Here is a 12,331-nt window from a genome sequence, read left to right as displayed (position 1 = left end):
GCCTACTGCTTTTTAATAATAGCACCACTGAATTTCAATCTTTGTGAGTCTTTGATTTCCTCAACTGAAAAATGGGGATAATAATACTCAGGATCACTCCAAACGTGACCAGAGATATATATGGAAGTACTTTGTAATTTTAAAGTTCTCTCTCTATATATAATAGTGAGAAGTATTGTATTACTTCACTTGATCCTCATAAAAACATTTTGAGTAGGCACCTGACATTTCCCATTTTGCATATGAGGAAACCAAAGGTGGGCAATGTAAAGCAATTTGCCTAAGGTCACCTGGCTAGTTACCAGGGAACAGAGGCCTGACTTGATGCTGGTTTCCAAGCCCGGGCTCTCCCCACTATATCACCACTGCCCCTGCCTTCCATCTCCAAAGTAGAAAGCAATGTTGGGACACATATGTTGACATCCCGAGGATCGTCACCATTGGTACAAATGTCATCTTGTACCATTTCTGAAGGGTTTTTTTGTGTTGAGGGGATGGGTTGTTGGTGGAAAACGGACTACATAGCAACAATTATCAGGGATGGAAGGAGCAGGTGGGGAGCAACTGACCTTGGGGCTGATCCTATACTCCCCATCTCTGCCTCTTCTCGTACCCTAGTGGGGTTATCTCCATTGGACCCCCTTTTACCACGTAGTTGGACCGCTGCAGGCTCTGAGTTTCCTGGAAGCTGGAGATCTTTTATTTTCTCCATATTTCTAATTCTGCCCATCAGCAAATATCTACTGAGCTCTAAGTGCTTTGTCGCAGCCTGTGGAAGCCTGGTCAAGTTAATTAACCTCTCTGAGCTTCAGTTTCCCCATTCTACAAAATGGGATTGATAATAGCCCATCCCATGGCTGTTGTGAGAGTTAAACAGGATAATCTAACAGCTGCTGGCAGGCTGTTGCTAGTGGAGACACCTGCCCCAACACTCCACTTTGTGTCTGCTATTTTTCATTTGAGTGCATGGGAATATCTGTTTAGTGACTAGGAAAGGACAAGGAAGCAGAGGGGCTGGAAAAGCAAAGAAAGGAGTACGAAGGCTGCAGTACTCCTCCTTGTGCCCCTCCCAGGGACGTGGAGCAGCTTCGAGGCTCAGAGCTTGTTGGAACTGTTCAAGAATGACTTGTGAGTTTCCGGGACCGGGCAGAGCCTTTTGAGTACATAAGACAAGGTTAGGCACAGTGATGAGGCTTTCTCAAGCTCTAAGTGAGCTAGGGACAGGGACCACTGTGAGCCAAAAGAGGAGAGAAAGAGGAGAGAGCCACTGAAAGGTGGCTGCAGCTGTGAAGGCTCATGTGAGGCTTTTTGGGGGAAGTCCCAGAAATAATTCCAGGGCACTCTGAAAATGTCGATGAACAACAAACGCAAATAACAGAGGTGGTGCCAGGCACGTAGTAGGAACTCAGTACGTGTTAGTTCCCTAAGAACTAATCACGTGAATATCAGGTGCAGAGTCCCTCTGCTTCTGGGTCTTCTGATAACGCTGGCTTTGCACTAGGCTTGTTTGTTTCTCACTGAGTCCAGTGCCCCAGGGAACACCCAGTGGAACTGCCCTTCACAGATGCCAGTATGTGGTTATGGTGCTTTTTCTCTTTAAAGATTAAATCGTTTCTTCCCTTTCTGTTCAACAAAGACAACAGCCCTTTGGTTTTGATAAACGCTCCTTTCCTACTAGCAGGTGGATTTGCCCCGGGCACTAAGAGCTGTGCTTTTAAAACACACACGCGCCCAGCTGTTTGAGTCTGTCTTATTTCTCTTATCTCCTGCCCCTGGGGCTAGGTTTTCTCTGCCTTGGCAGGCTGATAACATGTGGAAAGAAGAGAATAGTTCTAATTAATAGGCTAATTAGTGGTACAAGGCTTTAATAGCTGATTATAGGAAAGTCATTCCCCACCCCCCAAGTGATTGATTTACTTATTGCTGTTGTGCTGCATTATGGCAAAATAGTCAGCTTCTAATTATCTATTGGCTGGTTCAATCGGGCCTTCTCCTCTTCTTTCTTGTCTTTCTCCTTGCTAATGGTGGGCACAGGCAGAATGAGAGAACTCAAGCCAGCTGATGAGCAGCTCTGGACGTTGTGTTGGGATCTTGACGCCACCCCATCTTGAGAGCTCAGAGCTAGAAAGGAAATAGGAGGTGGGCGGGAAAAGAAGGCAAAAAATCCTACCATTCTTCTAGGATTACCTCCCACAGCCCTTCCCTCAGGATCCCTCCCTCTCTGTATGCCATAACTTACACACATTGTCAGAGGCTTTCAAAAACAGTGTAGAGTGGAGCTTAAAAGCATGCACTGATGTCCCACTGCCTGCTTTCCCACTTCAGCTCTCCCACTGGCTCGCTCTGTGGTCTGTGTCAAGTCTCTTAACCTCACTGTGCCTTGGTCTCCTCATTTGTAAAGTGAATATATAATAGGTCCTCCCTAGGATTGTTGTCAAGATTAAGTGTAATAAGCCATATAAAGCACTTAGCACAGTACCTAGCACATACTAAGCCCTCAGTAACGTTGGCTATGACAATTACCACTGCCTGAAATTAACTTACCTGATATAAAGAAGGAATTTGATAAATGTTTGTAGAATAAATGAATCACTAAATCATAATTTTTAAGTAGACTGTGAGCCCTTGAAGTTCAAAAGGGTGAAGAAAAGAGGAAATTGAACACCAAATCATAATAGTAAGAGCTATCTTTAGTTGAATGTCTATCATGGGCTGTGCTCTGACCTGATTGCTTTATGTACATTCTGTCATCTAATCCTTATGTTGCCTGACTTTTATCAGCCTTCTTGGATCATATTTTCCTTTAATAGCCAGAGCCCCCATACAAAATTATGTGGGAAGTCAATGTTCTCCCAAGATTTCCAAGGACTCTTGGGGGATAGACTGACATTTTAATGATGACTTTTCCTTAGGAATTCCTGCTCCAGCTGAATGCAGGCTCTGTCACCTGCCTCCTTGACAATGCCATCTGCTCATCCCATCACCTCACTCAGCAAGCTGAGCCCCTTCTTTCCTTCTTTCCCTAAAGACCCCTGGAACACAGGGCCATTTTGCATGGAGGACTTTCACTGGAGGTCAGCGACAACATAGGCTAGTGTCAGTGCCATCACAGCAGGCAATACTGGAGATCACCATGCTAACGTGCCCTGGCACCCTCATTTCCAGGGCCCTTCTGCCACCAAGAGGCCTGCCTGCAGACATTTTTTCCTTTCTGCAAGACTTTTCTCATCTCTCTACTCTTCCTGAAACATTAGATTCCTGTTACTTTCTTACACAAAAAGTTTAGATCTTTTGAACAAACATCTCCATTCTGGACTATTCTCAATCTGGGGTCAGAGAAGCAGCTGAGGGGATGAAAGCTCAGCTGCCTTTCTTAACTAAAAACGTTTACCAAAATGTTTTTCCTCAGCAAATGAGCAAAATGCCTCTGTGATGAACCCAGCCTCACCCTACAATGAAAAAATAAGTCAGTCATTTTTAAAATGACATCTTTTTCTTCCTCTTATACTTGTGGTAATACTATGAACTGGATACTATTATTCCTTTTTTCTTTTTTCTTTTTTTTTCTGGACGAGGAAACTAAGTATGGAAAAGATTAAAAACGTAACCCGTTCAAAGTCACATAGCCAATGTCAGTGCTGGATTCCAAATGCAGGTGTATCTGACTCCAAGGCCAGAGACTTTGACCATGACACCATATGGCCACTTAATGCAGCTCAAGCAAGTCTGAAGTGGTTTCCACTCACAGGGCAAAACTTACTCAGGAAATCTTTCTGTGGGGGAAGCACTACAGGTCACAGGAAGGTGAACTGATTGACTGAAGACCAAAGACGTTAAAACAGAGTTAGAGCTAGGAATAGCTACCTATCTATAGCTTCATGTCTGAGACCCAAGAAGAGTTGTTGCTGTTAATCACTGCTGAATAATTACTCTGATTGCTTCATTTGTTGATGCTGCAGTTGCTGGATTTTACTGTGCTTTATTCGACCTTGGTTAGGGACCCCTCTCTAGAAAGATAGGGCAGATTTTCTTTTGCTCGTGGAGCGCTGACTTCCTGAGTTAAATTGCCCCATCAAGTTGGTTGCCCATGGGTATCTAAGAAGGCTGGTCAGGTAGCTGAGGCTCTTACAAAGAGCTCAATAAGTAGCTATGGAATGAATGAAAGAACGGCTCACTTCAGTTTGTCAGTTCTCTTCCGGAGGACTTACCTAAGGCAGGAGTGGGTTAGTCAGAGCAAGATGATGAAGCATCCTAGCTGGGAAGCCCTGGGCACCCAAATTAAAAGGGACACAGGAACATCACTGGAAATAAATGAGGTTGCAAAAACAGAATTTATCAGAGCTCTTCCCAGAAAGAGTAATAAACATAAGAGTAATAAATAATAAATGAAGAGAGAATTCTTTAATATGTCAATGGTGGGCTGAGGGAGGCGGGCAGTGGGCTTTTGCCACATGCTAGCAGTGTGACTTTGGCTTTCCCATCCCTAAAATGGGGATTATGATATTTACTGTAAGGGTTCCCCCCCTTCCCAGGAAGTGTGATAATGGAAAAACTAGCTTTTATTATTATTTACTATCTGGTCTACTGTAATCTGATTGCTGTTGTCTCCCACTCTACTGCCTGCTTTTACCAAGGTTACCAATCACCCTTTCGTTGAAAATTCCCTTCCTCTACTCTCGGTAGCACTTGACATTGTATACCAGGGGGTCCTCCACGAAATCTCCTCCTCCACGGTTTCTCATGACCCCAGGCTGACAGTCCTCATGGCTCCTTGACCACACCTTCCAAGTCTCCTTTGAGGCGTCTGTATTCCTTATCCACTGCTGCATCACAAACTGTACCAAAAGTTAGTGGCTTAAAACGACATCAATTATCTCGCACAGTTTCTTAGGGTTGGGAAGCTGGAGCAGTCTAGCTGGTGGAATAGCTTAGCTGGGCTGTTCTGGCTCAGGGTCTCTGATGAGACTGCAATCTTATTTATTTATTTATTCATTTAATTTTAATTTAATTTTTTGAGGGTCCTCTTCCAGGGTCTTCCGAGCTCCCTGGCATTCCTGTTGGAAGGTCGTTCTTCCCTGCGGGGCCGTCTCCACGGGGCTGCCCACAATGTCTCCTATAACCTAATCTCAGGAGCAGCATGACATCACTTCTGCCCTTCTCGTCACACAAGACAACCCTGGTACAACATGGAGGGGACTATGCAAGGGCATGACTACGGAGAGGTGGTCTTGGGGCCATCTGCAAGTTGTCTACTATGATATCCTTCTTTGCTGACCCTTAAATGTCAGTGTTTGTCAGAATTTCACCCTCACACCTAATCTCTTGCTACTACACACATGCCCTTAGTACCACAGTGCCCTCCGATACCTTCAACTACCATCTAGACTGTAAAGACGCCCGTGTCTGCATCTCCGTCCAGCACACATCCCTCTCAGACACTTCAGGCTTGTGCACGGCCTGTGGGATCCCAAAGCACCCCAAAGTCCACACATTCAATACCAAACCTGTCATCACCCCACAACCCTGTTTCCCCTCCTGAGCTTCCATCTGGGGAACGGCAACAGCGTCCACCCTGCTGCCAAGCAAGAAGCCAGAAAATCATTCTCGACTGCCCTGTCCCCTCTCACATCCAATCAGTGGTGGCCAAGACCTGCTAAGGTTTTTCAGTTTTTTCATTCCTTTCCCGTCTTTTAATTTTGAAAATTTGCAGACCTACAGAAAGGTTGAAGGAAGAATAAAATGATCTTCAATTTACTAAATTGCTTTTTTTTTAAAAAAAAAAAGATAATTTACCATACATGCATGTGAGGTACAATGTTGATTTTCAATAGTTGTGTACAGTGTGTGATGGTGAGATTAGGATAGTTAGCTTATTCATCATTACAATATGCAATCATTCTTTGTGTCCGTTAACCAATTTCTCTTTCCTTACAAGATTACTTTCACCTGGATTCAAAACTTCTCATATTTTGTGTCACATTCGCTTTCTTTCCCCTACCCCCTCCATATATATGTTTTTCATGATAACACTAAGATGCCTTTGATCTTTGAAAGATTTGCCTTTCGCTCATATTCCCTCACAGATGTACTCTGTGTGTGTGTGTGTGTGTGTGTGTGCGTGTGTGTGCGTGTGTGTGTGCGCGCATGTGCGTGTGTGTGTGTGTGCGCGCGTGTGTGTGTGTGTGTGTGTGTGTGTGTTTGGTTGTGAGGAAGCTGAACCAGTTGACAGTAAGCTGCAGACATTATGACACTTCATCCCTAACGATTTTTGCATGCAAAATCTAAAACAAGGACATTCTCTCACGTAACCAAAATGCCATAAAGACATTCTCTTATATAACCACAATGCCATTATTACACCTAAGAATCAAATCCAGTTGACTTTATCTTCCTAATATGTCTTTAATTTGGCCACTTTTCTTTAGCCATAAGTTTCCCTTACCTAGACAGTACAATCACCTTCTAACCGGTTCCTCCTTCAATCCATGCTGCACACTGCAGCCAAAGCGAGCTTTCTAAAGGGTAGATCTGATTATGTCACTTCCCTACTACAGACTTTTCAATGGCTCCACATGACCTTAAAAATAAAGTATGAGCTTCATGAGGCACACAAAGCCTTTATCATCTAGATTCATCTACAGCAGCGCTGTCCAGGTAGAAATAGAATGTAAGCTACATATGCAACTTAAAATGTTCTAGCGGCCACATTTTAAGAAGTAAAAACAAAAGAAAAAAAGAAAAAAAAAATGCAGGTGAAATAATTTTAAAAGTGCATTCTATTTAATCCAATACATCCAAAATATTATCATAGCAACACATTCTCAATATAAAAATGTATTAATAAGATATCTTACATTCTTTTTTCTTTTTTAAATATCCATATTCTTAAACTAAGCATTATTACTTTTAGGACATTTTTTCATTTATTTTTCTATTTTTATTTTTTAAATTTAATTCAATTTCATTTTTTTATTATACACACATGTGGGGTACAATGTTGATTTTCAGTAACTGTGTACAACATGTGGTGGTTAGATGAGTGTAGTCAGCTTATTCATCATTACAAGATGCAGTCATTCTTTGTGTCTGCTGACCAATTTCTCATTAGCCTTCCTTCCCTCCCCTTTCCCACCTCTAGTTTTCTAAAAAATTATTCTAAATGAAACAACCCAGGTACAGAAGGAGAAATACTGCATGTTCTCACTCATACCTGGGAGCTGAATCTATAAATAAACAAATGAATAATAAAGAGAGACAGAGAAAGAAAGAAAGAAACAACAATCACAGTCATATGTTGAACTTTTAGAAAACGTTCTTTTTTTCTAAATGCTCAAAATCTGCCACGTATTTAATATACAGCACCTCTCAACTCATATGCTAAATTTTTAAGGGTTAAAGTAAAAACACTATAATATTGTGCTTAACAAGAAAATGTCTTATGCTGTTCTAGCTTTTAAATTTGAATTAATTAAAATCAAATAAAATGGAAAGTGCTGTTCCTCACTGGTGCTAGCCACATTTCAAGTGGTCAGTAGCCATGTGTGGCTAGTGGCTACTGAAATAGTGCAGTTCTAGAGCAGCAGTTCTCAAAGTGTGACCCCGGGTCCCCTGGAGGTACCTGAAACTTTTCCAAGGGGTTTCTGAGGTCAAAACTATTTTTATAATAATACTAAAATGTTATTTACCATTGTTTTTATTCTCTTACAGCGTATAGTGGAGTGTTCCAGAGGCTACAGGACAGGTAACAATAACAACAGATTGAATCCAGAAGCTGATAAGAGAATTAGCAGTCTTCCATTAAGCCAGGTATTAAGAAGATTTACCAAAATATAAAACAATGCCAGTCTTCTCCCTAATTGTTTTTCCTTTGGAAAATATAATTATTTTTTCATTTAAAAAATGTGTTGTGTTATCATGTAATGGGATAATTATTGTTATTTTTAAAATAAATTACTAAGTAATTTAAAATTTTTTCAGTTTTAATTTCTGATACTTACTGATAGATAAAACCCTCAAAATCAAAAGCTCTTTGAAGTTCGTAATAATTCTTAAGAGTGTAAAAGGCCTTTGAGAATAGCTGGCCTAGAATCTGCCTGACTCTCCCGTCTCATGGCTTGGGATTTCCTCTGCTCCCTCTCATTCTTGGCCTCAACTTCCAGTTCCAGGCAAAATAGAGTATAACCAGTTTTCCCTATTCCTCCTGCTAAGTACCTCTAAAAACCCTAGGTGTTATAAATAAAGCAAACATAAGAAGACTCCAAAAGGTAGAGAGGAGAAGGCAGAATTGCCAGGAACCCCAGGACTTGAGGAATGACATAGCACCAGGGTGGTATCAGCAGAGACCTAGCAGGGACCTGAACCTCCACCCTGGCCTGGCCATCATGAGTCACCCTCTTCTCCCCACGCCTCCGCCCTGCAGGCGTCAACAGCTGAATGGGGAACTTCGACCACCAGTGTGATAGCAAAGGAGGCCTGCTAAGACAGAAGATTTGAATAAGATCCAGAGTCTTCTAACATAGTCCCCAAAATGTCCAGATACAGTTAAAAATCACTGGTAATAACAAGAACCAGGAAAATCTCAATGTGAATGAGGAAAAGCAATTAACAGATGCCAACACTGAGATGATAAGTTGGAATCATCTAGAAGGCTTTTAAACAGCCATCATAAAAATGCTTCAAAGAACAATTATAATATGCTTGAAATAAAAGAACAAATAGCAAGCCTCAGCAAAGAAGGAGAAGACATAAAGAAAACATATTCTTTGGGCCGACCCCGTGGCGCACTCGGGAGAGTGCAGCACTGGGAGCGCAGCGACGCTGCCACCTGCGGGTTCGGATCCTGTATAGGAATGGCTGGTGCGCTCACGGGCTGAGCGCGGTGCAACCACACCAAGCCAAGGGTTGCGATCCCCACCGGTCACGAGAAAAGACAAAAAAAAAGAAAAAGAAAAAGAAAGAAAACATATTCTTTGCTTGAGTTTTAAGAGAATCATTCACATTTCTGGAGTGACCACCCTCGCCTGGTGCCTGGGCCGGGACCTTCCTCTCCCTGGAATACCCATCTGTCTCCTCTTCTCCTTTTTAGTTCCTGGTCGTCCCTCAGAGTCAGCCCAGATGCCACATCTTCTGGAAAGCCTTCCATGGCCTTCTGTGGCTTCCTCGCCCCACCCACTCAGAGCTTCCTACACCATAGCACTTACAGTCAATGCAAACTGTTCTGTCATCTGTCCCTCCCACACTAGCAAGGTAAAGACTTGACAGAAGGGACTGTGTCTCATCCCAGCTGCCTGGCATAGTACCTGGCTTATAATAAGCACTCGAAAAATATTTATTGAAGACATGAATAAATCAATGAATAAATAGAAACCCTTCAGTGGCTCCCCCTTTCCTATTGAATAAAATTAAACTCCGTGGTCTGGCGTTAAACACCCTGCACAAACTGACACACTGATCTTTCTGGTATTCAGCTTCCCTTAACACATCCTACTTCTCTGCCATACTGCAAAACACATTGTCCTTTGAAAGTATCTCGACTTCCTCATCTCCACATAGTGTACGTGCTCTTCTACCCACCTCAAATGTCCTCATCCGTTATTGCCATCAACATCTGATCCATTTTTCCAGACCCACTCAGGTACCATCCCATCTGTCCATGACCCAGTCTCAGCTGGAAGGACTCCCGCCCACCTCCAGATACACAGCACTTCGTTTAGACTTTTCTCGTGTTATTTCTCACTCTGTCTTGCATTTTATTTTTGTTAGTTTTATTTGTTAATTAGTTAGTTAGAATATACTTGTAGTGTTGCTTCCAAGACTTTTAAACCTATGAGTTCACATAAACTCAGATCCTACTCATCTTTGCCTCTGTCACCGAGCCTCTAGCACAGTCCCTTGTTACTAAGTTTCAGTTTCTTTTTCTGAGATAATAGTACCTACTTCATAGGATTTCTGTAAATGTTAAGTAAAATACACTATCTAAATATTGGTACGCTGTCTCCATTTTAATGCCATAAGTACTCAAGAAATGCTAGCCACCACCATGGTTATTGTGATGAGTATTTGAAGGAATATGTGAACCGAGCAAGTCTTCTTAGCTCCATCTACTTTTAAAACATCTTTTGAATTCTGCTTCATCTCCCCACTTCCAATACTATCACCTGCTCCCAGCCAAGATCATTTCTCTTGTTACAGTCGCTATAGTCTACCTGGTCTCCTTTCCACTCTCTTGTCCCTCTACTTCTATTCTCTACTCAGCAGGCAGCATGATCCTTTTAAAACATAAATCAGATCATGCTACTTCTCTGCTCAAAACGCTCCAGCAGTTTCCCAACCTACTACTAAAAGGCCTGATGTGACCTGGTCTCCTGTCACTCTCCCCCTCACTCACTGATGAGGCCTCAATGGCCGTCCTGCCCTCGCCTGTGCAGAGCTTTTTGCACTTGGTGGCTCTGTATGACAGGGCTTTGCACTCGTCGTTTGCTCTGTGTGGGATGATCTCTCCCCGTGCGGTGTGTAGCCTGCTTCCTCACTGCATTCAAGAGAACCTGTGCTCTCGACGCTGCCTCCTTGAGAGCAACCACCATATATAAAATACCAACCATTCCTCTCAATCTAATTTATATTTTTCACAGCTCTTAATATGACCTGAAAACATATGCATATATTTACTGAGATAGAATTGTTTTTTTCTTCTTTCTCCTCTGCTAGAATTGTAAGCTCCGTTAAGTATTTGCTCTATCCTCAGTCCCTAGGACAGTGTCTGGCACATAGTAGGTGTTCAGTAAGACTTGCTGAATGTCTGAATGGTGGCTGGGAACTCCTTGGATGGGGGCTGTAGGAACAGAAGCAGCATCCTGTTGCTCAAAATTGCTTATCTATTGCTTATCACTGGGTTTGGGTGAAGAGGAAGTATGGAACTAATCGATATGAGATAGGAGGTGCTCGCTTTCCCTGGGGTTGGGTTTCAGGCCACTGCCCTGGGTCTCAAACCTCTTCTGTAGGACTCAAGCCCCTCCTCTGAGTCCTGAACTACTGTTCCTTGTTGTACCTATTGTCAGCACCAGTGTGTGGAGGCCGACTTATGTAATTGCTGTGGCTGAGCATGCCCAGTGGAAAGGAGTTTATCCTATGAATGACCTTCCATTGAAGGCTCTAGAGAGCACCCGGAATATTTTAAGTGTACTTGGTGGAATTTGACCAGTGAACATGCTCTAAAGGAGACCAACTGAGCATTCACAAACCTGTTACATAACCTGTTAGATAACTGGGCACCACCCCTTTAGTTGAATATTCATTAGACATCATGAATATGTATAGATAGTCAAGCTATAAAAGTTGAATCTAGAAAGAAGGCAGGACTGCACCTCACTCTCTCTGGAGCCAGCCCACAGCCTGTAAGGTGTTTATACTTTTCATGTTAAACTTGCCTTTCACGGGCTGCTGCTCACTTTCTCAAGCCAGCCTGTACTTTTGTACAGTGTGTGGTTTTTTTACTTTTGTATTAAACTTGGTGCAGCCACTGCTCAGTCTCAGAGCTAGGCCTCACTTTCCCCTTGAAATATATATTTGTTATTCTTTACATTAAACCTGATTTCACTGTCTACTTTGACTCGGCTCTTGAATTCTTTCCTGTGGTAGAGTCAAGAACCTGGTGGAGAATGGGGTGGGTCGAGGTTGGCTATCAGACCTCCCAGACCATCTCCTCCAGTATCACCTAGAGGGAATGGGGGATGTGAATGACCTTCAAAAAATTTGTGGAAAGATTCATATTATCTTTTAATTCTGTTTTTCCACGAACATTTAAAAATACCCTCATGGGTCCAGACTTAGAGGATACTCCTATATATCCATCTTGATGCAAATCAGAAGGTGATTCCAGTATGCTTTCCATAATGAACATCATAATACTCCATAGCTAGTTCTCCTGGGCTCACTGTGGGCACAGCAGAGGGCAGTGAGCCTCACAGCCTCCTGGGTTCCAGAACCTGCTTGTCTGGCCAGGCCCGCAATAGCACGTGCTGGTGAAATGTGCCACAAACCTATCCTGACACTGCCCTCACTGGCTTCATGACATTCAAATGGAGGAGGCCAGAGGGCTCAGCAGAAGAGTGCCAGAGGCAGGACATCTGAATTGCAGGTAATTGGGCAAGTTTGTCTTGAGCTGTAGCATGATGGAGTTGAATTGAATATATCTTTAAATCCTCCCCAGCAGTGATTTTCTCTAGTTCTGTACACTCAGCGTACTAGGGAACTTGGCCTTGACTGTGAAGGGTGGGGCCACAGGGGCAAGAAACCCAACATGGAGGCAGTTGAGTTGCAGCTGAGCGGCAGG

This window comes from Cynocephalus volans, chromosome 11, assembly GCF_027409185.1.
Source record: "Cynocephalus volans isolate mCynVol1 chromosome 11, mCynVol1.pri, whole genome shotgun sequence".
Lineage (NCBI taxonomy): Eukaryota > Metazoa > Chordata > Mammalia > Dermoptera > Cynocephalidae > Cynocephalus > Cynocephalus volans.
Note: the sequence above shows the minus strand (reverse complement) of the source record.